The sequence below is a fragment of the Callithrix jacchus genome, chromosome 1 (assembly GCF_049354715.1).
Source record: "Callithrix jacchus isolate 240 chromosome 1, calJac240_pri, whole genome shotgun sequence".
NCBI classification, from domain to species: domain Eukaryota; kingdom Metazoa; phylum Chordata; class Mammalia; order Primates; family Cebidae; genus Callithrix; species Callithrix jacchus.
In genome coordinates this window covers 54,973,767-55,000,316 of record NC_133502.1, presented here as the reverse complement: position 1 = coordinate 55,000,316, position 26,550 = coordinate 54,973,767, and the positions used below count along the sequence as shown (strand labels likewise).

The 26,550-nt window shown below is 37.4% G+C and overlaps 1 long non-coding RNA gene and 1 pseudogene across 5 annotated transcripts in view; one reads left to right on the top strand and one right to left on the bottom strand.

Moving 5' to 3' along the window:
- LOC144579016 (uncharacterized) overlaps positions 1-26,550 on the top strand; it is a 357,175-nt gene that overhangs the window by 13,233 nt on the left and 317,392 nt on the right. The gene's annotated exons all lie outside the window — the stretch shown is intronic.
- Positions 10,419-11,595, bottom strand: LOC144578612 (eukaryotic initiation factor 4A-I pseudogene; annotated as a pseudogene).

Genomic DNA, 26,550 nt, shown 5'->3' with positions numbered 1-26,550 from the left:
TAAAAAATACCAGGAATGTCTTTGCCCTGCCTGGGCTTGCGCATAATGGCAATTAGTTGAAAGCACATGAATTGGCAATTAACAAAATGTGGTAAGAGTTTGGTGCCAAGCCAGTGGTACCCAAAGAAAAGGCTATAAGTGTTGGGAGAAAGAGCAATCACATCCAATTAGGTCTACCAGGGAAGATTTCAAGTGGTCTGCTGCCTTCTGGTATTTTATTCTTTTAACTTCCAGTGCATGCCATAGACTCCTGTAGCCCTAGGGGGCAGTGTGGTATAACAAAAAGCAGTTTGTATCATCTCCCCAGTGTTGTTACTAGGTAGTAGACCTGGGATCTTGGAAAACCACTCTATCCCCACTGAACCTCAGTTTCCTGAGGAATAAAATAAAATACACTTATAGAAGTGTTCTAAAGATTCAAAGCCAAATGCGTATCATGTCCTCAGTTTCTCCCCTTGCCATATTCCCTTTTGTCTAATCCATAGTTAACCTAATTCTTAGTTACAATGAAGAGAACTGTACTATTTATTGATGTCCAAGCATGTTCACATGTTATGTTAAAGCAGATAAGTCTGAAAGCTGTCAACAGTGGCTGGCCTGACAGATAGCTAAATGTCCTAGTGGGTAGTGTCTGCAGAAGAAGAAGTCTAACCAAGTGCTCATGATGGTCTATAGGAATTCAGAAGATGGCTTCAGTCTTTTGCTTATTTGCTTACCTTTCAAGATAGTGTTAAGCCCAGAGCATGCTTGTGTTGCAGTGGTGGGAACCTCCATAGGTTTCGATCTAAAGCAGTGGTTTTTAAGCTTTGGCCATACACTGGAATTTCCTGGGGATTTGTAAAAACCTCCTGGTGCCTCGAATCACTTCAAGACCCACAGAATAGACTTCCAGGGGTTGGAGAGATATTTAAGAAAGCATGTCAGGTGATTTGAATGTGTTGTCAAGGTTGAAAACCATTATAACCTGTGCATTACAGGCTTAGTACCACTATAAACCATTCATTATAGGCTTAGTACTTAAGTATAAGCAAGTGAGAGGCTTCTGCCCTAATGGCATGGCTTCCTTGTCAACAAACACATGTGATTCTTGTGGCTTCTGAGAAAATTTTATGTTTAATCTGTTTAGAATGTGACAGTTGAAAAAGAAAATCAAGCCTAGCATTATGTATCCCAATGTTACATTTTTTTTTCCAGCTTTAAGTGGGGTCCTGGGGTCCTTGCTGGTTTTATTGTATATTTTTAATAAAATTTGGAATACTTGGTATTATCAAGTTTTGGCTTAGAAATTTGCTTGCATTTCTAGTTTCTCTTGATCTCTTTATGATAGAGACATCACTTATCCTCAATCTCTAGGGAGAGATTGATTTGTTTTCTCAATATTTGCATGTGTTCTAAATTTTTATGAGTCTTCCTTGGGTATTTTCAACAAAATTAATGAATAAAGACACTTAAGATCCATCAAGTGCAACTTGGGGAGATGAAAACACACCATTCAGTGTCAGTATGACTTCAAGCTCCTTCTATAACTTAAAGTCTGGGAAGCAATAAACATGTGTGATTCATGTACAGTGAATGGAGATAATGAGGCTCACTTCCTCCCAGAGCTGAAGTGAGGATTAAACCAGTTAATTCTCACAAGTTTTGCCAACAGTGCCTGGTGCCTAGCAAGCATTCATTAAGCATGTGTATTATTCCAGGAAGCAGGGTCAGAATGTGACCAATGTATTTGGAAATGTGGCCATACAGTAGCTATGATAGCAAAAGGCTTTAATTCTTTATCTTTATAAAAATTTGAGAATGGTAAAGAATAAAGTAATAATGTGTGTCACAATTTATATTGGTTCCATGTGTTTTCCCTGGTGGAAGATGTATGCATGGGTGTGTCAGTGTTGTTATGACAGCACTGCCCATGAGATTTTTATTTTTATTTTTTAACTTCTATAGAACTTGATGAAGACAACAGAGAAATCAGTTGAAATAACTAAAGCATCTTTAGAGAATGAGAACTATAGATATTTTTTGACATATTACTCTTTTATAAGGTTTTCTTCACATCTAATTCATCAATATATCATATTCTACCTTCAAAATAGACTGAATCTGTTGACTTCGCTGCTACTAATACTGCTCAATTCTAGTTCTACCTTCTGTTTCTGTTCAAAGACTAGCAGTAATTAACTCCCTGTTTCTGCAATGTACTAAATAGTGGTCCAAGTGCTTTCTTTTACAGCACAAATTGAATCCTGTGGCTTCCAGGATTAAACCTTTTCCAGTTCTTTGGAGTGCTAATTGCTACCTGCTGTGTGGAGAAGGACACCCAGAACAACTCCATCTTCCTTCTAGTACCGTAGGAGTAAATGGTATTCAATGCAAGTTATTACACAGTATGCTAAAATGATTGTAAGGATTCTTTAATTGTATTGGGGTTTTACAGAGGGTATATATTTTTGTATAAAATTCTATTTTTAATTTTGATTTTGTTTATGTTAAGGTCTGAGCTAGTTTTAAGAAATATAGATGATACACATGAAAAGCACAAAGAAAATAGTGTATGTTTTCAGATGGTCTGAGTTTTAATTTTAGTTTCAGGGAAATAGACCATACACAGAACATTTAATATTATTTATACAGTTTAAAAGTAATAACAGAAACAAAACACAATAATAGAGCAAAATAACAACTTTGCATATTCTTGTAAATAACTCCATAATCTCATCCCCTTTCTTCTCCCCTTTGCAAGGTAACTGCAATTCAGAATTTTGTAATTATTAGTAGCTTGCTTTTTTTCTTTTTTGGTTTTTGTGTGAATATATATATGTTAGCTTACTGTCCTCCAAACAGACTTTTCTAAGAGCTCATGTGTGTGAGGGCTGTATTTGCCAAGCAAAAAGATGGCCTTTGCTGGTAGTGTTAAAAACCGATTTTTTTTTTTCCTTAAAACCCAGTCAATATTTTATTCAAAAAACTTCTGGTGTGATGACCTGTTTAGTTAATGGAGAAAAGCAGCCTGAAGTTAGAAAACATGGGCTTTACTTCTGGCTTGCTGCTCTCTGCAACAAGGGACAAGACACTTTCCTTCAGCTCCCTCAGAGTTGGCGGAGTTAGAGCTCTCCACCACAAAATGCCAGGACAGGGCAAAGAGGGGGCCGACCATCTCAAACTGGGAGTCTAAGGGTTAATTTTGAGGTAACTTCCTACAGATGGTTTTACAGATACAAATGATAGCTCTCTTTTTAAAAAAGTACGACTTGGTAATTTTTATTGGAATAGTTAAATATGTAGACATCCTAATGAAAGAGAACAAAACCTAAGTACAAAAGATGAATAAGTCATTTTACCTACCTTAGAGACACTTATGTCAAGTGTATAGAGATACTTCACAATAAACCTTTGGATGTACAAAGATCAATAGAATAAAAAAGGAGTGAAACTCTCCTTTCACTATGTCCAGACCCTGGTCATTTCCTACTTCCAGGGAGGATGGGTTCCTCCCACATGGAACCCCACACTGTCTTTTTTACTTAAAAAATTTTAAATTGTATATAATACAACTATAAATATATACAATGCAATTATAAATGATAAATGTATACATTGTAGAATAGCTAGATCAAACTAATATAATACCTTTCATTATTTTTTGGGGATGAGAACACTTAAAATCTTTTAGTGACTTCTAAGAATACAATGCATTATCATTAACTACAGTCACCAGGTTGTACAATAGCTCTCTCAAACTTATTCCTCCTATCTAACTGAAATTTGGTATCCTTTGTCTAACACCTTCCCAATCTCTCCTACCCTCCGCTTCAGCCCTTGGTAACCACCATTTTACTCTGTCTCTGTGAGTTCACCTCTTTTAAAGATTCCACAAGTGAGAAAATGCAATATTTGTTTTTCTGTGTCTGCCTTTTTTTGCTTAACAGGATGTCCTCCAAATTTATTCATGTTGTTGCAAGTGACAGAATTTCTTTCTTTTTAAAGACTGAGTGGTATTCCGTTGTGGACATACATAACATAGTCTCTTTATCCATTCATCCACTGATGGACACTTAGATTGCTTTTGTATCTTGGCTATTGCAAATAATGTACAATGAATAATGGGGTACAGATATCTCTGACATATTTATTTTATATCCTTTGGATACATACCTAGAAGTGAAATTGCTGGATCAAATAGGTAGTTCTATTTTCAGTTTTTAGAGCAACCTTCATATTGTTTGTCATAATGGCTGTACTAATGACATTCCTACAAGCAGTGCACCATGGTACTCTACTTGTTTATCTTTGTGTATTTTGTTAGAAGAGTCATCCTAACAGATTTGAAGTGATAACTCATGGTGTTTTAAATTTATGTTTCCCTGATAACTAGTGATATGGAGCATTTTTTCAGATACCTGGTGGCCATTAGTATCTCTTCTTTGAGAAATGTGTATTCTGGGTTTTTGCCTGTTTTAAAAATTGTGTTATTTGTTTCCTTGTATTGAGTTGTTTGAGTTCTTCATATTTTTTTAATATGAACCTTTATTACATGTATGGTTCTCAAAAATATTCCTCCATTCCATAGGTGTTCTTTTCACTCTGTTGATTGTTTCTTTGCCTGTGCAGAGCTTTTTAGTTTGATGTAATCCCATTTGTCTATTTTTGTTTTTGTTGTCTGTGCTTTTGGGGTCATATCCAAAAAACCGATGTTATGAATCATTACCCTTATGACTCTTAATAGTTTTACAACTTCAGGTTTCACGTTTATGTCTTTAATCCATTTGAGTTTATAGTTCTATATGGTATAAGATAAGGGTTCAATTTCATTCTTTTGCATATGGACTTCTAGCTTTCTCAGCTCCATTTGTTAAGACTATCCTTTCCCCATTGTGCATTCTTGGCTCTTTTGTTGAAGATCTGTTGACAACATATAAGTGGATTTATTTTTGGGAGCTGTCTTCTGTTTCATCAGTCTATGTGTCTGTATGTCAGTATCATACTTTAAAAAATAACTGTAGCTTTGTTACATATTTTGAAATCAGGAAGTATGATTTCTCCAGCTTTGTTGTTCTTTTTCAAGATCGTTTTGGCTACTCGGAGTCAGTCCTTTGTGGTTCCATAAGAATTTTAGAATTCTTCTTTCTATTTCTATGAAAAATACAATTGAGATTTTGATATAGAATACATTGAATCTGTAGATTGCTTTAGTTAATATGAACATTTAAATTAAGTCTTCCAATCCGTGAACATAGAATGTCTTTTCATTTTTTGTCTTCTTTAATTTCTCTCATCAATGTTTTGTAATCAGTATATAACACTATATAAGTCTTTCACTTCTTAAGTTTATTTCTAAATATTTTATTCTTTGATGCTATTGTAAATGGGATTGTTTCCATTATTTCTCTTGTAGTTTATTGTTAGTATATAGAAACACAACTGATTTTTGTATGTTGATTTTTTACCTTACAACTTTACTGAATTTACTTATTGGTTATAGAGAGTGTGTGTGTGTGTGTGTGTGCGCGCGTGCGTGTGTGTGTGTTTGCATGTGTATGTGTATGTAAAGTCTCTGGGGTTTCCTATATATAAAATCATGTCATCTGTAAACAGGAACAATTCTATTACTTCGTTTCTGATTTAGATGGTTTTTATTGCTTTCTTGTGTAGTTGCTCCGGCTAAGACTTCTAAAACTATGTTGACTATAAGTGGTAAGAATGGATATCCTTTTCTTGCCTTGTTCTTGATCCCTGGCTTTTCTTTGTTGGGAGTTTTTTTTTTTTTTTAATTACAGATTCAATCTCATTACTAGTTATAGATCTGTTCAGATTTTCTATTTCTTCATGAGTTAGTGTTGGTAGATTGTGTATTTCTAGGAATTTATCATTTCTTCTAGATTATCTAGTTTTTTGGCATGTTATTGTTTATAGTAAGTTTCTTATGATCCTTTTTATTTCTATAACATAAGTTGTAATATCTCCTCTCTTATTTCTGATTTTATTTGAATCTTTTCTCTCTTAGTTCAGCTAACGATTTTTCAGTTTTGTTTATCTTTTCAAAAAACTGCTCTTGGTTTCATCGTTTTCTTTTATTGTTTTTATATTCATTTATTTCTGTCTAATATGATGCTAATTTTGGGCTTAGTTTGTTTTTCCCCCCTGCCTAGTTCCCTGAAGCATAAAGTTAGGTTATTTGGAGATCATTCTTTTTTTTAATGGACATCTAGTTTTTCCAGCTTCTTTCATTGAGAAGACTGTCCTTTTATTGTATATTCTTGGCTCTTGTTAAAAATCAGTTGACTATATATGTGGCTTTATTCCTGGGCTGTTTCTTCTGTTTCATTGTCTATGTGTACATTTGTCACTATAAACTTCTCTCTTACTACCGTTTTGCTGCATCCCATAGGTTTTGGTATGTTGTGATTTTTTTTTGTTGTTTGTTTGTTTGTCTTTTTTGCTTGTTTTCTCAAGAGAAAGATTCATGTGTACTTGAGAAGAAAATGTGTCCGCTGCCATTGGGTGCAATGCACTATAAATATGTTTCTGTTAGATTTCTTTGGTCTAAAATAATAGTCCACGTGTGCTGTTTTCTTACTGGATGTTTTTATTGAAAGTGGGGCCCTGAAGTAGCTCACTATTTTTATATTGTCATCTACTTTTCCCTTCAGTTCCGACAGTGGTTTTCTTATACATTTAAGTGTGCAAATGTTGGGTTTCTATGTATTTATAATTGTAATATTAAAATAGGAAACTGACAATTTTATCATTATATAATAGCCAATAACCTTCTTTGTCTCTTGTGATAGTTTCTGACTAAGGGTCTATTTTTTTTTCTGATATAATCACTCCTGCTCATTTTTAGATGATTTGAATGAAACATCTTTTTCCATCCCTTCACTTTCTTCCTGTATTGGGCCATAAATCTAAAGTGAGTTTCTTGTAGACAGTATATGGTTGGATCTTGTTTTCTTTTTCTTTTTTTAAATCATTCACCTATTCCACATGATTGTTTACTTTTAAATGTTTACTTATTTACATTTAAAGTCATTATTTACAGGGAAGAACTGAACTTAAAGTAGAACAGTCTATTTGAAGCTGATAACTTCGATTACATACAATAACTCTATGTTTTTACTTGTTACCCCAGCACACTTTGTTATTAATGTCTCTGTTTACATTTAATTATGCTTCGTATTCATTAACATACTTTTAAATTATAGTTATTTTAATACTTTTATCTTTGCCTTTTATACTAGAATTAAAAGTGACTTGGCCAGGTGCAGTAAGGTCAGGAGTTCAAGACCTGAGGTCAGGAGTTTAAGATCAGCCTGGCCAATGTGGTGAAACCCCAGCTCTACTAAAAATACAAATAATTAGCTGGGTTGGTGGCTGGCACCTGTAATCCCAGCTACTTGGGAGGCTGAGGCAGAAGACTTACTTGCACTTGGGAGGTAGAGGTTATAGCAAGCAGAAATCACGCCACTGTACTCCAGCCTGGGCAATGAGAGTAAAACTCCATCTTGGAAAAAAAAGTGACTTATTTACTACTGTTACAGTAATATAGCATTCTGTATATGTTTATACATTTCTTTTACCGATGTGTTTTATACATTCTTGTGCTATTGTGCTTCTGCTTAATGATTGTTCCATGTTGAAGAACTCCCTAGCATTTTTTATAAAGTGGGTTTAGTGGTGATGTGCTTCCTCAGCTGTTGTTTGGGGAAGTCTTTATCTCTTTCATTTTTAAAGGACAGTTTCGCCAGTTATATTAATTTTGATTTGCAGTTTTTTTTTCAAGCATTTTAGATACGTCATCCCACTGTCTTATGGACTGCAAGATTTCTGTTGAAAAGTTTGTTGATATTCTTTTAGGGGTTTTCGTGCATGTAAAAGGAGCTTTTCTATTGCTTTCTTCAAAATTCTTTGTGTTTGACTCTTGGCAATTCAATTATAACATGTTTTGGTGTGGCTTTCTTTAGATTTATCTCATTTTGGATACTTTGGGCTTCATAAATCTGGATCAGTTTCTTTCTCAAGATTTGGGATGTCTTTAGTCATTATTTCATTTGAATAAGCTTTCTGAATCTTTCTCTCTTTTCTCTTTCTGAAACTCCTGTACTTCTTACGGTCCAGTTGATGTCCTTTAAGTCCCTGAAGTTCTCTTTACTTTATAAAATTCTTTTTTCTTATACTCCTCTGACTAGATAATTTTAAATGACCTGTCTTTTAGTTTGCTGATTCTTTCTTTTGCTTGCTCTAATCTGAAGCTTGCTGTAATGTCAATTAGCTTCTTGATTTCTCACACTGGGAATTGATCCATTTATTGCTTTTAAACTAGTGTGTCTATGGGGAAAAGGAACATTTAGAGCTCCCTATTCTGCAATTTTGCTAATATCTTGGCTTGCTTTTTAAAATTGCATTTACTACATAGGCATGATTTCCTGAGTAATAGTCTGATTATACTTTTGACCTGTGTATAAATGGAATCACACTACATATATATTCTTATGTGTCTAGCTTTCTTCCCTCAACATAACTTTTGAGATTCACCTACATTGATGAATGTAGGTGTAGTGTATTTGCTTTTACTGCTGTGTCATATACTAAATGTAGATTGTGTAAATGTAACATAATTTTATTTTTGCATCCTACTCTTGCACAGTTGTATTTTCAGTTTTTTGGTATTGCAAATAAAACTCTTATGAACGTATTTAGATATATCTATTGATGGACACATGTAACAGCTTCCCTAAGATTCATATGCAAATAAAGTTGCAGGGTCATGAGGCATGCATATATTCAACATTAAAAGATAATGCCTAAATATTTTACAAATTATATTAATCTAAACAAAAACTAGTAATGTCTCCAAATTTCTTTTGTTTTACATCTTAGCTAATACATTTACAATTTTATCAATGTCATTAGAATAAAATAATGTACTATTGTGGTTTTACTTTGCTTTTCTGTGATTAATAAAGAGTGTGAATTTCTTTTACATGTTTAATGGTCACTTGTGCTTCCTTTTCTCTGCTATGCCTGTTAATATATTTTCACCATTTTAATATAGGGTAATTTGTCTTATTATTAGTAATTTATAGGCATTCTGTATATATTCTGGATACTAAACTTTTAACAATTACAGATGTTGCAAATATCCTCTTACAATGTGTGGTTTGTCTTTTGCTTCCTTTATGGTGTATGAGAGATGAGATAGAGAGAGAGAGAGAGAGAGAGAGAGAGAGAGAGAGTATGTGTGTGTGTCTGCCTGTTATCAGCTTTTTGAAATGAAATTCTTACTTTAAATGCAGTTTGATTCACTCACCTTTTCTTTACAGTTTGCATTTTTTGAGTCTTTTAAATAAAATTCTACCTTACACTGAAGCCATAGGATATTCCCTGATATTTTTTCCTAAAAGTTGTACCTTTTATGTTTAAGTCTTGATCCACCTGGAATTGATTTCTGTGAATGGTAAAGTAGGTATTTGAATCAGTTTTTTCCCCAAATGAGTTATAATCATTTCAGCTTTGTTTTTCAGTCCATTCTTTCCTCTTTAGCTGTAGTGGGTAGCATTGTTTTATATCAGGTATTAACATATATATGGCCTATTTCTGGACTCTATTCAGTTTCATTAGTTTGTATCTTGTGTCAGTATTATGGTAACAATTACTATGGGTTTATACTAAATAAATACCGAGGAGGACAAATACTTCAATTTTTCCTTTCCTTTAGGAGTGTTTTAGATAGTGTTGGATTATTGATCTTCAATATAAATTTCACAATCACATTGGCAAATTTCAAAAAATACACTGGTAGACTTTTATTGCAATTGCATTGAATCTGCAAAATATTTTGGAAATATTAATTTTTATAATATTGCTTATTTTTGTCCACAAACATGGTTATACATTTATGTGTTTAATGTTTTAAAACTGTTTTTTTCTTTTGCCTCAAAAAGGACATTTATTTAAAGAAAAATAAAATGACGAGATGTCCATTCCTTGGCTCCCTTCCCTCCCCGCTCCTGCTGCTCCTCAGTCTCCCAAGATTGAACCCTGCCTGAGAGGAGTGGAATTTGGACACACACTTGTATGAAACCCTGATGGCCACCCAGGAAGTCATCTTCATCAACACCTGAAGGAAGGCGGACTGGCTCACTGAGAAGATGCATGCTCAAGATTTCACTGTCTCTGCCGTGCATGGAAATATGAACCAAAAGGAATGAGATGTGATTAGAGGGAGTGAGGTAGCTGGACAGCCCCTCAGATGAGGTCAGCGACATTGAGGAGTATTTCCTCAATGGAGGTGTTGTAGAAGGTCTCAGTGTCTCAAAGAGTCCTCCTGTCTTCTTCTGTCACCATGTCCATCCATTGGCTCCCTTCCCTTCCCCCTCCTGCTGATCCTCAGCCCCCAAGATTGAGCCCTGGTTGAGAGGAAGTCACCATGTTAATAGCCACATCCTTACAGCCAAACCATCTACTTTGATTCTGTGGTTATGGTTTTCCCTGTTGGTGGGAAGGTCACAGTTGATGACTAAAGAGAGCTGCTATACATCAGTGTCTCTGACAGCAGGTCAGTGGTAATAAATACTCTGCTAGAACCAGAACAAAACTTTTTCTGATCACATTTCAATCCTTTTGGTCCACATCTCCATGCATGGCAGAGACAGTGAAATCTTGAGCCAGTCTCAGTGAGCCAGTCCGCTTTCCTTCTTGTGTTGATGAAGATGACTGCCTGGGTAGAGGTCAGGGTTTCATACAAGTTACACAGTGTGTCCAGCTTCCACTCCTCTCATTCCATGTTGATGCAGAATTGGCAGATTCGACTCTTCTTGACAAGAATCCAAATCGAGTCCCTCATGAACTTCTTGGTCACCTCAGGCACATTAGAAGGCATTGTAGCTGACAGCAAAACTACCTGGGTGTTGCTGTTGAGCTTTGGGAATATGTCATTGATCTGGTCCTTGAATCCATGACTTAACATTTTGTCAGCTATGTCCAGTACAAACATCTTGATGTATTTGGGAGACAGGTATTTCCTGTTAAGCATATCAAACACATGGCCAGGGTATCCACAATGATACAGGGAGCTTTCATCTGCTGTTTCTACACCTGAGCATGTACGTTGGTGCCCTCAACACAGGCGTGACAGGAGGCACCTATGTAGTATCCTAGTGCTATGACCACCTTCTGTATCTGCTGAGCTGATTCTTGAGTGGGTGCTAGGACCAAGGCCTGGTTAGCCTTTAGATCTAATTCAGACTGCTGCAGAATCAATATAGCAAATGAGGCCGTTTTCCCAGTCCCATATTGGGCTTCAGCGATCACGTCATAACCTTTGACACAAGGTAGAATGGCTATAGCAGAGGGCTTCTCAAAACCATAAGCATAGATGCCATGAAGGAGGGAATTTGGGAGGTTCATGTCATCAAAGCTGTAAATAATCTCATTCTGGTTACTCTCCATGATGCCTTCGGGCTCCGTCCCATCAGGGCCACTGTCTCTGGAATCCTGACTTCCAAAGATGTAAATAATCTCATTCTGGTTACTCTCCATGATGCCTTCAGGCTCCGTCCCATCAGGGCCACTGTCTCTGGAATCCTGACTTGCAGACATGATCCTTAGAAACTCTAAGCTATTTTTGTAATTGTCTAAATTAAGATCTTCTACAACCCTGTGAGATTTGTTAATAGGCATCTTACTTCTTATTGCTATTTCAAATAGCATTGTTTTAGAAGTAGAGTTTTCACCTGGGCATGGTGGCTTATGCCTGTAATCCCAGCACTTTGGGAGGCCAAGGTGGGTCGATCATGAGGTTAGGAGTTTGAGGCCAGCCTGACCAGTGTGGTGAAACCCCATCTCTACTAAAAAAATACAAAAATTAGCTGGGCATGGTGACTCATGCCTGTAATGCCAAGCTACTTGGGAGGCTGAGACAAGAGAATCACTTGAACCTGGGAGGTGGAGGTTGCAGTGAGCCAAGATGGAGTTTTCAAACTGTTACTGGCTTATTGAAATGCAATAGAATTTTTTTTTTTTTTTTTTTTTTTTGAGATGGAGGCTTGAGTGCAGTGGCACAATCTTAGCTCACTGCAAACTGTGCCTCCCGTGTCCAAGTGCTTCTCCTGCCTCAGCCTCCTGAATAGTTGGGATTACAGGCACACACTACCATACCCAGCTAATTTTTGTATTTTTAGTAGAGGCAGGGTCTCACCATGTTGGCCAGGATAGTCTCGATCTCCTGACTTCGTGATTTGTCTGCCTCGGCCTCCGAAAGTGCTGGGATTACAGGCGTGACTCACTGCACTGGGCAGAATTTTATATATAAATTTTGTGTTTAGCAACTCTGCTAAATTATATTAGTATAATATATTAGTAGGGTAGGAGGGTACCCTAAAAAAGGGTAGGAAGGCATAAGGTAGTGTTACGTGCACAAGTTCTGGAGTTGGACTGTCTGGGTCAATCCTCTGCTACTAACTTGTTATATAATCTTGGACAAGCTGTATAGCTTGAGTTTTCTCATCTGCAAAAATGGATAACAGTAAACATACCTTCCAAGATATATGGATTCAATAAGTCCTGTAAGGTGCTCAGAACAGTGCCTGATAGAGGGTCATATCTAATAAATGTTATCTATTATTAGGACCTCCAGTATGATGTTGAAATGGCATGTAGTGGGTTTTATTTATATTTAATACAGTTTGAAAATATTTGGCCTTTTAACTGTATAGTTTCTTTCCATTAAAAAAAGTCTTCATGAGGTGAGGAAGCTACATACTGCATTTCTCTTCCTTTAGTGGTTTCACTGAAAATTTTAAAGTACTTTTTAAACTTAGTAATGTTTAAAATTAACATCTTTTATCCTAAAAAGCATTAATGTTAACAACTCCCTACTTTTAAGCCATTGAAGTATTTTAGTTTTATATTTATTTTCAAAAATCCAAAAAAATCAGATATCATTATTTTGATTAATATATTCTCTAGTTGATGTTCGTTTACATTTGCCTCATGTTTCTTATTTTGGCTCACAGTTATTATTTCTTATCTTGGCTCACAGTTTCTTTTTCCATCTTAGACCTTCCTTCAGAGATAATTTTTCTTCTTAGTAGTATTCCTCTTTTGGAAATTTCTTTGGAGTTTCTGTTGGCATCAACATTCTCAATTTTTTTCTCAGCTGACTCTTTTGAAAAATAGTTTTCTTACATTAAAAATTATTTTTAATTATGGATCTATAAGAGATATAGATCCTTTCCTGAAAGTGTTCTTATTTTTATAATTATTTGTTATTTTCAACTAGCATTAAAATATATAATTCCACTCTCCTCCGGCTTCCATTGTTATTGTTGAAATTTTAAAGATAGTCTTGTTGTCTCTGATGTTCTGCAGTTACAATATAATGGAGATTTATTTTCACTTATTTTGCTTATATTTCTGAATCCGAGGATTCATCTTAACAATGATGAGAAATTTCCAGTCATTTTCTCTCAATATTGCCACTATCCACTTCCTTTTATTTTTTTCCATCTGAAATTTTATATTTTCTACTTCTTTGGTTGTCTATATTAAGTTCTGGGTAATTGTTTTTCAGATCTATGTTTCAGTTTATTGAATAGTTTCTAGGCTGCATCTCCTCTATTATTTAATTTGTAGCAATTTTTTCATTTTAATTTTAGATTTTCACTTCTAGAGGTAAAAATTTGTGTTCTTTCAAAAGTCTGGACATTTCTGTAGTGTCTTGTTCTGCTGTCACAATACCTCTAGTTTTTTAAATGTGTTGAATTTATTTTCACAGGCTTATTGAATTTATCTGAACAAGTTTTGATGAGTGTGATTCTGTAGCTGGTTGTTTTGGTTGACTTCTGTCCATGTTTCCTTGGTCCTTAGGTATTTTATTAGTTTTTATTGTGAATTCATGTTCCATGGAATCTTTTCTCTAGGAAATTTTTGAAGTGTGGGTTTAATGTGCCTTTCCTTCTGTGGGATTGTGTTTGCTTCTGCCAGATGCTAGGTGATGCTACTAACTTGAGTTCATTTTCAAATAAATTTTCAACTACACAGAAATATAGCTTCTGGTTCTAAATGCCTGTGAATGCAGGCTCTACTCAGAGCCTAACTTGACTGACTAGGTAGGCAGATGTAAGCAAGAATCTTCCCCATCTCACATTGTTCAACAGGGCTTTTCTTTAGATTGCTTACTGATGATGTCACTTTACAAACTCCCCAGCTTCATTCAATTGTCTCTGATCTAAAATTTTGTACTCTCTAAGCTCCAGACTTTGTCTCTTGTCCTCCCTAGTCATGAGACCCATTAAACTCAGAATTAAGACCACCAGAGATTGGTATATACCCTTAGAGTGATGCCGCTCCAAAGCTTGCCTAGTTCTCTGGAAACACACATCCCTACTCCTGGAAATGCCATCTTTCTGATCTCCATATTTTAAATATTACATCATTTCACAGATTTTTTTTGTTTTTTGAGATGGAGTATTTTTCTGTTATCCAGGCTAGAGTGCAGTGGCATGATCTCGGCTCACTGCAACTTCTGCCTCGTGGGTTCAAGTGATTCTCCTGCCTCAGCCTCCTGAGTAGCTGGAATTACAGGTGCCTGGATAATTTTTGTTTTTTTTTTAGTAGAGATGGGGTTTTACCATGTTGGCCAGGCTGGTCTCGAACTCCTGACCTTGTGATCCACCTGCTGCAGCCTCCCAAAGTGCTGGGATTACAGGTGTGAGCCACTCGTAAAATGCACCTAGTCACTTTTTTTTTAATGGAGTCTCACTCTGTTTCCCATGCTGGAGTGCCATTGTGCCATCTTGGCTCACTGCAATTTCTGCCTCCTGGGTTCAAGTGATTCTCCTGTCTCAGCCTCCAGAGCTGGATTTACAGGGCATGTGCCCCCTCTACCAGCTAATTTTTGCATTTTTAGTAAAGATGGGGTTTCACCATTGTGGCTAGGCTTGTCTTGAACTCCTGACCTCAGGTGATCTGCCTGCCTCGGCCTCCCAAGGATTATAGGCATGCTGGGATTATAGGCATGAGCCACTATGCTTGGCTGAAGTATTATTTTAAAAATAAAATAGTAGTAGTTAATATTTGTTTTATTCTTCTAAGCATCAGGACTGTGTTACATGTTTTACATGAATTATCTAATTTAATGTGCAGAAGAACCCATTCTGGTATGTAAAATCTCATTTAGCAATGAGAAGACCGAGATCTTGGGAGGTTAATAACTTGTATGAGGTCCAGCTCATGCTGCTGGACTGTTCCGGAATCAGATGGAAACCCAGAGTGATCCATGGAAGCTTTTGTGCATTTCTTCCACTTTTTATAAAAAAATATTTCAAACATACAGAAAAATTGAATAAAACAACAAACTTATATTTGTTGCATTCAACTGGTATAAATTTTCTTTGCTTTCTCTTCCTGTGTATAAATACATATTTTTTTCTATACTATTTTGAAGGTAAGTTTTTAGATATGCTAGCACTTTACCCTCAATACTGAGACTTCATTTATAAAGTGAGCTTATAACTGTCTTCAAAGAGGTCGCTTTGAATTTTTTTTATTGCTTTCCTGAAAATGGGGAACATTCTTTACTTGAAGATGGGACTCTTATCTTTGAAATCTGAGATTTGGCAAAATGTCTGGTACATGCCAAGTGCATCAATGAAAAATTTATTAAAAAGAAGACCTAGGTCAATAAGAGAGGAACTAAAAGTTATCCAAGAAAAGAAACTTCCAACTTAGATGGCAAGAAAAAGGGATATGTTGAAAAGGCTAGTTGTAGTTCCCAGAACATTATGGTGGAACATTTTACACTGACAAGAAACAAAGAGAAAACATTCAGGTAAATCCATGTGTACAAACATTTATCCCATTGTCATGCAATATATATATTTTTTCTCTAGCTAGGTGATGACCCTTTCTACCTGGGCTTGGGATTGTGTCTTCTCTCGGTGTATCTAGCCAATTATGTGGTTCCTGATGCAATGGAATGAATGAATCAATGAATCCATTCTGATATACTGTTTATAGTAAAAAGTAATTTCCACTTATTACTACTGTTCCTTCTCCCAAAGCCAATTCTACAGATATAATTACTGTTACTGAAGCTGTTACTATCACGGAGATCTTTATAAGGAAAGTAGAGCCAAGGGAGGGAATATTATTGCCATCTTATAGTTGAGGAAGATTTGAAGGGAATTAGTCTAAACTTGAATGTAGGTATTCTGTCTGCAAGTCCTCTATGCCTTTCCTTTTGATCTAGTGTTTTTTGAGCTTTCACTCTGTGCCAGGCACTGTTCTGCAGGTAAAGTAGCCAAGAAATTAACAGCAGAAACAGCATGTTTGCAGAACTGCTGACTCCTCCAATACCTGACCTTCTGAAAAGAACATGACTGGTATTAGCTGCTTTTTAAGCTCAATCTATTATAGATAATTATGCACATGTTAACTGAATATTAAAATATACTTTTAGGTGAATATATATTTAGATATTCACAGGTATCATTTCTAAAATATAAGTATTTATAAAAAGTATTTTATATAGATACATATATACATGTATATGCACATATATATGTATCTGTATATATACCTATATGTATGTGTGTGTGTGTGTGTGTGTGTATATATATATATATATATATATATATATATGCATGTATCTGTAAATATTATAGGCACTTCTGCCTAATTCTGCATCCACGACTAAGGAAGCAGGAGGTAAAGAAGTTAATGGACTAAGGCAGGTCTGAAATTCCTTAGGGCTGTACATGAGAGATGAAGGCTAGAGAGGAGCTAAGTATTTGCCTTGGATGTCAGTTGGAGTTGGGTTCTGGGTTTTGTGGCTATTGGGTGCCCATTATATGAGTTATTGTCCCAAACTATAGACTTTGGGGTTGTTTGTATACTTTTTGCCTCAATGCATCAGCTTCCAGGGGCATGCTCATATTATGGCACGTGAAATATTTCTGGAGATGGCACATGACTGGCTTTCCCAGAAAAGATTTTATTGCTTATATTCAATTTCCAAGCCAATTTCTGTTTATATTACCTTCCCTTCTAAGAGCATTCTGCACATGCACTAACTGCTATTAATCCACTCAGACTTTTGAAGTGGTTTTTTTTTAAATTTTTTATTGGATTTTAGGTTTTGGGGTACATGAGCAGAGCATGTCAGACAGTTGCGTAGGAACACACATGGCAGTGTGCTTTTCTTTCCTTCTCCCCTTCACCCACATTTGGCATTTCTCCCCAGGCTATCCCTTCCCACCTCCCCCTTTCACTGGCCCTCCCCTTTTCCCCCCAATAGACCCCACTGTTTAGTACTCCCCTTTCTGTGTCCATGTGTTCTCATTTTTCATCACCCACCTATGAGTGAGAATATGCGGTGTTTCATTTTCTGTTCTTGTGTCAGTTTGCTGAGGATGACGTTCTCCAGATTCATCCATGTCCCTACAAACGGCACAAACTCATCATTTCTGATTGCTGCATAATATTCCATGGTGTATATGTGCCACATTTTTCCAATCCAGTCTATTATCAATGGGCATATTGGTTGATTCCAGGTCTTTGCTATTGTAAACAGCGCTGCAATGAACATTCGTGTACATGTGTCCTTATAGTAGAACGATTTATAGTCTTTTGGATATATACCCAGTAATGGGATTGCTGGGTCAAATGGAATTTCTATTTCTTTTTTTTTTTTTTCAGGCAATTCATATTTATAGTACAGTTATGGATCTTACCATAGTTGCACAGAGAATTATGGAAGTACACGGAGAATCAACAAAATATGACAAATAAAATCCAGAAGATTACAAAAATGATTATCTGACCAAATTGAGCTTATCCCAAGAATTCAAGATTGGTTTCATTTTAGAAAATCTATACATAAAATTAGCCATGTTAATAGGTTAAAAGTAAAACTATATGATCATCTTAGTAGATGTGGAAAACACACTTGATAAAAGTTAACACATGTTCACGATAAAACTCTTAGCAGTTTAGGAAAAGAAGGGAATTTCTTTATCTTGACAAAGAATATCTACCAAAAACCTACAGAAAAGATCCTTTTTTTCTTTCTTTCTTACTTTTTTTTTTTTTTTTGAGACGGAGTTTTGCTATTCTTACCCAGGCTGGAGTACAATGGCACGATCTTGGCTCACCTCAACTTCCACCTCCTGGGTTCGGGCACTTCTCCCACCTCAGCCTCCTGCCTTTTTTTCTTTTTTTATTGGATTTTAGGTTTTGGGGTACATGAGCAGAGCATGTCAGACAGTTGCGTAGGAACACACATGGCAGTGTGCTTTTCTTTCCTTCTCCCCTTCACCTACATTTAGCATTTCTCCCCAGGCTATCCCTCCCCAACTCCCCCTCCCACTGGCCCTCCCCTTTTCCCCCCAATAGACCCCAGTGTTTAGTACTCCCCTTTCTGTGTCCATGTGTTCTCGTTTTTCATCACCCACCTATGAGTGAGAATATGCGGTGTTTCATTTTCTGTTCTTGTGTCAGTTTGCTGAGGATGACGTTCTCCAGATCTATCCATGTCCCTACAAACGACACAAACTCATCATTTCTGACTGCTGCATAATATTCCATGGTGTATATGTGCCACATTTTTCCAATCGAGTCTATTATCGATGGGCATTTTGGTTGATTCCAGGTCTTTGCTATTGTAAACAGTGCTGCAACAAACATTCGTGTACATGTGTCCTTATAGTAGAACGATTTATAGTCCTTTAGATATATACCCAGTAATGGGATTGCTGGGTCAAATGGAATTTCTAAGGCCTTGAGGAATCGCCACACTGTCTTCCACAATGGTTGAACTAATTTACACTTCCACCAACAGTGTAAAAGTGTTCCTTTTTCTCCACATCCTCTCCAGCATCTGTTGTCTCCAGATTTTTTAATGATCGCCATTCTAACTGGCGTGAGATGGTATCTCAGTGTGGTTTTGATTTGCATCTCTCTGATGACCAGTGATGATGAGCATTTTTTTCATATGATTGTTGGCCTCATATATGTCTTCTTTCATAAAGTGTCTGTTCCTATCCTTTGCCCACTTTTGAATGGGCTTGTTTGTTTTATTCCTGTAAATCCGTTTGAGTTCGTTGTAAATTCTGGATATCAGCCCTTTGTCAGATGGGTAAACTGCAAAAATTTTTTCCCATTCTGTTGGTTGCTGATCCACTCTAGTGACTGTTTCTTTTGCCGTGCAGAAGCTGTGGAGTTTCATTAGGTCCCATTTGTCTATTTTGGCTTTTGTTGCCAGTGCTTTTGGTGTTTTGTTCATAAAGTCCTTGCCTACTCCTATGTCCTGGATAGTTTTGCCTAGATTTCCTTCTAGGGTTTTTATGGTGCCAGGTCTGATGTTTAAGTCTTTAATCCATCTGGAGTTAATTTTAGTGTAAGGTGTCAGGAAGGGGCCCAGTTTCTGCTTTCTGCACATGGCTAGCCAGTTTTCCCAACACCATTTGTTAAACAGGGAATCCTTTCCCCCTTGCTTGTTTTTGTCAGGTTTATCAAAGATTGTATAGTTGTAGATATGTTGTGTTGCCTCTGGTGCCTCTGTTTTGTTCCATTGGTCTATATCTCTGTTTTGGTACCAGTACCATGCTGTTTTGATTACTGTAGCCTTGTAGTATAGTTTGAAATCCGGTAGTGTGATGCCCCCTGCTGTGTTCTTTTTGCTTAGAATTGACTTGGCTATGCGGGCTCTCTTTTGGTTCCATATGAAGTTCATGGTGGATTTTTCCAGTTCTGTGAAGAAAGTCAATGGTAGCTTGATGGGGATAGCATTGATTCTGTAAATTACTTTGGGCAGTATAGCCATTTTCACGATATTAATTCTTCCTAACCATGAGCATGGAATGTTTCTCCATCTGTTTGTGTCCTCTCTGATTTCGTTGAGCAGTGGTTTGTAGTTCTCCTTGAAGAGGTCCCTTACGTTCCTTGTGAGTTGTATTCCAAGGTATTTTATTCTTTCTGTAGCAATTGTGAATGGCAGTTCGTTCTTGATTTGGCTTTCTTTAAGTCTGTTATTGGTGTAGACGAATGCTTGTGATTTTTGCACATTGATTTTATATCCTGAGACTTTGCTGAAGTTGCTTATCAGTTTCAGGAGTTTTTGGGCTGAGGTGATGGGGTCTTCTAGGTATACTGTCATGTCGTCTGCAAATAGAGACAATTTGGCTTCCACCTTTCCTATTTGAATACCTTTATTTCTTTTTCTTGCCTGATTGCTCTGGCTAGAACTTCCAGAACTATATTGAATAGGAGTGGTGAAACAGGGCATCCTTGTCTGGTGCCAGATTTCAAAGGGAATGCTTCCAGTTTTTGCCCATTCAGTATGATATTGGCTGTTGGTTTGTCATAAATAGCTTTTATTACTTTGAGATACGTTCCATTGATACCGAGTTTATTGAAGGTTTTTAGCATAAAGGGCTGTTGAATTTTGTCAAATGCCTTCTCTGCGTCAATTGAGATAATCATGTGGTTTTTGTTTTTGGTTCTGTTTATGTGGTGAATTACGTTTATAGACTTGCGTATGTTGAACCAGCCTTGCATCCCCGGGATGAATCCTACTTGATCATGGTAAATAAGTTTTTTGATTTGCTGTTGCATTCGGCTTGCCAATATTTTATTGAAGATTTTTGCATCTATGTTCATCATGGATATTGGCCTGAAGTTTTCTTTTCTCGTTGGTTCTCTGCCGGGTTTTGGTATCAGGATGATGTTGGTCTCGTAAAATGATTTGGGAAGTATTCCCTCTTTTTGGATTGTTTGAAATAGTTTTAGACGGAATGGTACCAGCTCCTCTTTGTGTGTCTGGTAGAATTCGGCTGTGAACCCATCTGGACCTGGGCTTTTTTTGTGTGGTAGGCTCTTAATTGCTGCCTCAACTTCTGACCTTGTTATTGGTCTATTCATAGTTTCAGTTTCCTCCTGGTTTAGGCTTGGGAGGACACAGGAGTCCAGGAATTTATCCATTTCTTCCAGGTTTACTAGTTTATGTGCATAGAGTTGTGTGTAATATTCTCTGATGATGGTTTGAATTTCTGTGTAATCTGTGGTGATTTCCCCTTTATCATTTTTCATTGCATCTATTTGGTTGTTCTCTCTTTTCTTTTTAATCAATCTGGCTAGTGGTCTGTCTATTTTTTTGATCTTTTCAAAAAACCAGCTCTTGGATTTATTGATTTTTTGAAGGGTTTTTTGTGTCTCAATCTCCTTCAGTTCAGCTGTGATCTTAGTTATTTCTTGTCTTCTGCTGGGTTTTGAGTTTTTTTTGATCTTGCTCCTCTAGCTCTTTCAATTTTGACGATAGGGTGTCAATTTTGGATCTCTCCATTCTCCTCATATGGGCACTTATTGCTATATACTTTCCTCTAGAGACTGCTTTAAATGTGTCCCAGAGGTTCAGGCATGTTGTGTCTTCGTTCTCATTGGTTTCGAAGAATTTCTTTATTTCTGACTTCATTTCATTGTTTACCCAGTCAACATTCAAGAGCCAGTTGTTCAGTTTCCATGAAGCTGTGCAGTTCTGGGTCGGTTTCTGTATTCTGAGTTCTAACTTGATTGCACTGTCGTCTGAGAGACTGTTTGTTATGATTTCAGTTGTTTTGCATTTGTTGAGCAGTGCTTTACTTCCAATTATGTGGTCAATTTTAGAGTAGGTGTGATGTGGTGCTGAGAAGAATGTGTATTCTGTGGATTTGGGGTGGAGAGTTCTGTAAATGTCTACCAGGTTTGCTTGCTCCAGGTCTGAGTTCAAGCCCTGGATATCCTTGTTGATTTTCTGTCTAGTTGATCTGTCTAATATTGACAGTGGAGTGTTAAAGTCCCCCACTATTATTGTGTGGGAGTCTAAGTCTCTTTGTAAGTCATTAAGAACTTGCCTTATGTATCTGGGTGCTCCTGCATTGGGTCCATATATGTTTAGGATTGTTAGCTCTTCTTGTTGTATCGATTCTTTTACCAGTATGTAATGGCCTTCTTTGTCTCTTTTGATCTTTGTTGCTTTAAAGTCTATTTTATCAGAGATGAGAATTGCAACTCCTGCTTTTTTTTGCTTTCCATTTGCTTGGTAAATCTTCCTCCATCCCTTTATTTTGAGCCTTTGTGTATCCTTGCATGTGAGATGGGTTTCCTGGATACAGGACACTGATGGGTTTTGGATTTTTATCCAATTTGCCAGTCTGTGTCTTTTGATTGGTGCATTTAGTCCATTTACATTTAGGGTTAATATTGTTATGTGTGAATTTGATACTGCCATTTTGATGCTAAGTGGCTGTTTTGCCTGTTAGTTGTTGTAGAATCTTCATTATGTTGATGCTCTTTAACTTTTAGTGTGATTTTGGAATGGCTGGTACTGGTTGTTCCTTTCTATGTGTAGTGCCTCTTTTAGGAGCTCTTGTAACGCAGGCCTGGTTGTGACAAAATCTCTGAGTCCTTGCTTGATCGCAAAGGATTTTATTTTTCCTTCACTTCTGAAGCTCAGTTTGGCTGGATATGAAATTCTGGGTTGAAAGTTCTTTTCTTTAAGAATGTTGAATATTGGCCCCCACTCTCTTCTGGCTTGTAGTGTTTCTGCCGAGAGATCTGCTGTGAGTCTGATGGGCTTCCCTTTGTGGGTAATTCGACCTTTCTCTCTGGCTGCCCTTAGTATTTTCTCCCTTATTTCAACCTTGTTGAATCTGACGATTATGTGCCTTGGGGTTGCTCTTCTTGCAGAATATCTTTGTGGTGTTCTCTGTATTTCTTGCATTTGAGTGTTGGTCTGTCTTGCTAGGTGGGGGAAGTTTTCCTGGATGATGTCCTGAAGAGTATTTTCCACCTTGGATTAATTCTCTTTGTCCCCTTCTGGTACACCTATCAAACGTAGATTAGGTCTTTTCACATAGTCCCACATTTCTTGGAGACTTTGTTCATTCCTTTTTGCACTTTTTTCTCTAATCTTGGTTTCTCGTTTTATTTCATTGAGTTGGTCTTCGACTTCAGATATTCTTTCTTCTGCTTGGTCAATTCGGCTATTGAAACTTGTGCCTGCTTCGCAAAGTTCTCTTATTGTGTTTTTCAGCTCCTTTAATTCATTCATATTCCTCTCTAAGTTATCCATTCTTGTTATCATTTCCTCATATATTTTTTTAAGTTCCTTAGTTTCTTTGCATTGATTTAATACATGTTCTTTTAGCTCACAAAATTTCTCACTATCCACCTTCTGAAGTCTAATTCCATCATTTCATCACAGTCATTCTCCATCCAGCTTTGCTCCCTTGCTGGTGAGGAGTTTTGGTCCTTTCTATGAGGCGAGGTGTTCTGGTTTCGGGTGTTTTCCTCCTTTTTTCGCTGGTTTCTTCCCATCTTTGTGGGTTTATCTGCTTGTCATCTGCGTAGTTGCTGACTTTTCGATTGGGTCTCTGAGTGGACACCCAGATTGTTGAAGATGAAGTATTTCTGTTACTTGGTTTTCCTTCTACCAGCCTAGCCCCTTCGCTGTATGACTGCTGAGGTCCACTCCAGGCCCTGCTTGTCTGGGGTGCACCTCTAGCAGCTGTGGCACAGTGAGGGATGCTACCCATTTCTTTTTCTGCTATCTTTGTCCCAGGATGATGCCTGCCAAATTTCAGTCTTTTGGATATAGAGGGGTCAGGGAGCTGCTTGAGGAGACAGTCTGTACTTTTTTGGAGCTCAATTGCTGAGCTGTGAGCTCTGTTGTTCATTCAGGGCTGTTAGGCTGCTATGTTTGACTCTGCTGCAACAGAGCTCATTAAAAAAAAACCTTTTTTTCTCAAATGCTCTGTGTTGGGGGGTTCGGGCTTTATTTTTCGATGTCCAATGAGGTGTCCTGCCCAGCTAGAAGGCAGAGTAGCCACTGTTTGGCTGCCGAGGCTCCGCCTTGCTGTTGTGTGATTCGCCCTGTTCCTGCAGGCTCTGCTGTGGTCTCTGCCACGCCCTGCGGCGGAGTCTCTTCGTTGTAGCGTGTTGCCTCAGCAACGGCAGGCTGTGTCAGCAGTGGGCGTGTATCTCAGTAGGGACAGGTTGCCTCGGCAATGGCTTGCTGCGTCATCAGTGCGCGTGTATCTCAGTTGGGGGGTTGCCTCGGTAGTGGTGGATGCCCCTCCCCCACAGAGCGTCTCGGACTGTCTGCTCAGGATAGTTTGAAATCGCGGTTTTGTTTGTCCCACTGGGTGTCCCAAACGATCTGTCCCTGCAATCCCCTGGTCTGGCCTACTGTCCAAGTCTCGTTCAGTCTCAAGTCCAGCCCTCTCAAGTCTCAGGTTGCTGGTTCAACAGGGCACCCAGACAAGCGTGCCCTGTGGGGATTGCTGGGTAGGGCCGGCCACCACCGCCCTGGCTGCCAGCTTCGCCAGGCAGACCTACTGCCTGGCGTCCCGTGTCTTTTTTATACTTGGGAGTTTCCCCGTTCTGTGGGCAACAAAGATCAGTCTGGAAATGCAGCTCCGACTCACCGTTTGCGGATTCAACGAGAGCTCCAATCCTGGGTTGTTCTCACAGTGCCATCTTGAGTCCTCCCCCCCTTGAAGTGGTTTTTAAAGAACAGCAAAGATTGCTAATTTCAGGATGAATCTCTCGTGTGACAAATAGGTGATTACTGGTGATGATCTGGTCTTTTGGTTCAACATATTCTCCAGAAGATAGAGGATTTGTTCGGTTCTTAAGTCTTTATGCTAATTCTTTTTTGTTTTATGTTTAATTTAATTTTACTTTAAGTTTCAGGGTATATGTGAAGGACGTGCAGGTTTGTAATATAGGTAAACATGTGCTGTGGTGGTTTGCTGCACCTATCAACCCATCACCCAGATATTAAGCCTCACATGCATTAGCTATTTATCATGATGCTCTCCCACCTTCTGCCCACCTGACAGGCCTCTGTGTATGTTGTTCCCGTCCCAGTGTCCATGTGTTCTCATCTTTCAGCTCCCACTTATAAGTGAGAACATGCAGTGTTTGGCTTTTCTATTCCTGCATTTGTTTGCTGAGGATGATGGTTTCCAGCTCCACCCATGTTCCTGCTAAGGACATGATCTCATTCCTTTTTATGGCAGCATAATATTCCATGGTGTATATGTACCACATTTCTTTATCCAATCTATCATCAATGGGCATTTGAGTTGATTCCATATCTTTGCTATTGTGAGTAGTGCTGCATATACTAATTATTAAACAACAATTTTTTTACTTCTCTGGTATTCAGTAATACTTTATCTGATATTTACAACTCTTATCATCATCATCATCATCATACATATATTTATTACACAAGAGCAATGGAACACATTTTAAATATCAGGCATCAAGTATCAAATCATGATGCAACTACTAAAATAAACTGCCAATTGACATTTTCCTTTTATGTAATATTCAACCTTTTTGTAATAACTATATAATCTCCAGTTTCTCTGCATGTAAGTTGCATTTATGGCAAAAACATTGTGAACAATATAAATGCAATCTATAAAAATAACTTGGTAATGTCTATAATTCTGTAATTTACTTTGGGCAGTATGGCCATTTTCACGATATTGATTCTTCCTAACCATGAGCATGGAATGTTTCTCCATCTGTTTGTGTCCTCTCTGATTTCATTGAGCAGTGGTTTGTAGTTTTCCTTGAAGAGGTCCCTTACGTTCCTTGTAAGTTGTATTCCTAGGTATTTTATTCTTTTTGTAGCAATTGTGAATGGCAGTTTGTCCTTGATTTGGCTCTCTTTAAGTCTGTTATTGGTGTAGACGAATGCTTGTGATTTTTGCACATCGATTTTGTATCCTGAGACTTTGATGAATTTGCTTATCAGTTTCAGGAGATTTTGGGCTGAGACGATGGGGTCTTCTAGATATACTATCATGTCGTCTGCAAATAGAGACAATTTGGCTTCCTCCTTTCCTATTTGAATGCCCTTTATTTCTTTTTCTTGCCTGATTGCTCTGGCTATAATTTCCTGTACTATATTGAATAGGAGTGTTTTTGCCCATTCAGTATGATATTGGCTGTTGGTTTGTCATAAATAGCTTTTATTACTTTGAGATACGTTCCATCGATACCGAGTTTATTGAGGGTTTTTAGCATAAAGGGCTGTTGAATTTTGTCAAATGCCTTCTCTTCATCAATTGAGATAATCATGTGATTTTTGTTTTTGGTTCTGTTAATGTGGTGAATTACGTTTATAGACTTGTGTATGTTGAACCAGCCTTGCATCCCCAGGATGAATCCTACTTGATCATGATGTATAAGCTTTTTGATGTGCTGTTGCAATCGGCTTGCCAGTATTTTATTGAAGATCTTTGCATCTATGTTCATCATGGATATTGGCCTGAAGTTTTCTTTTCTTGTTGAGTCTCTGTCGGGTTTTGGTATCAGGATGATGTTGGTCTCATAAAACCATTTGGGAAGAATCCCCTCTTTTTGGATTATTTGGAATAGTTTTAGAAGGAACAGTAACAGTTCCTCTTTGTGTCTGGTTGAATTCAGCTGTGAACCCATCTGGATCTGGGCTTTTTTTGTGTGGTAGGCTCTTAATTGCTGCCTCAACTTCAGATCTTG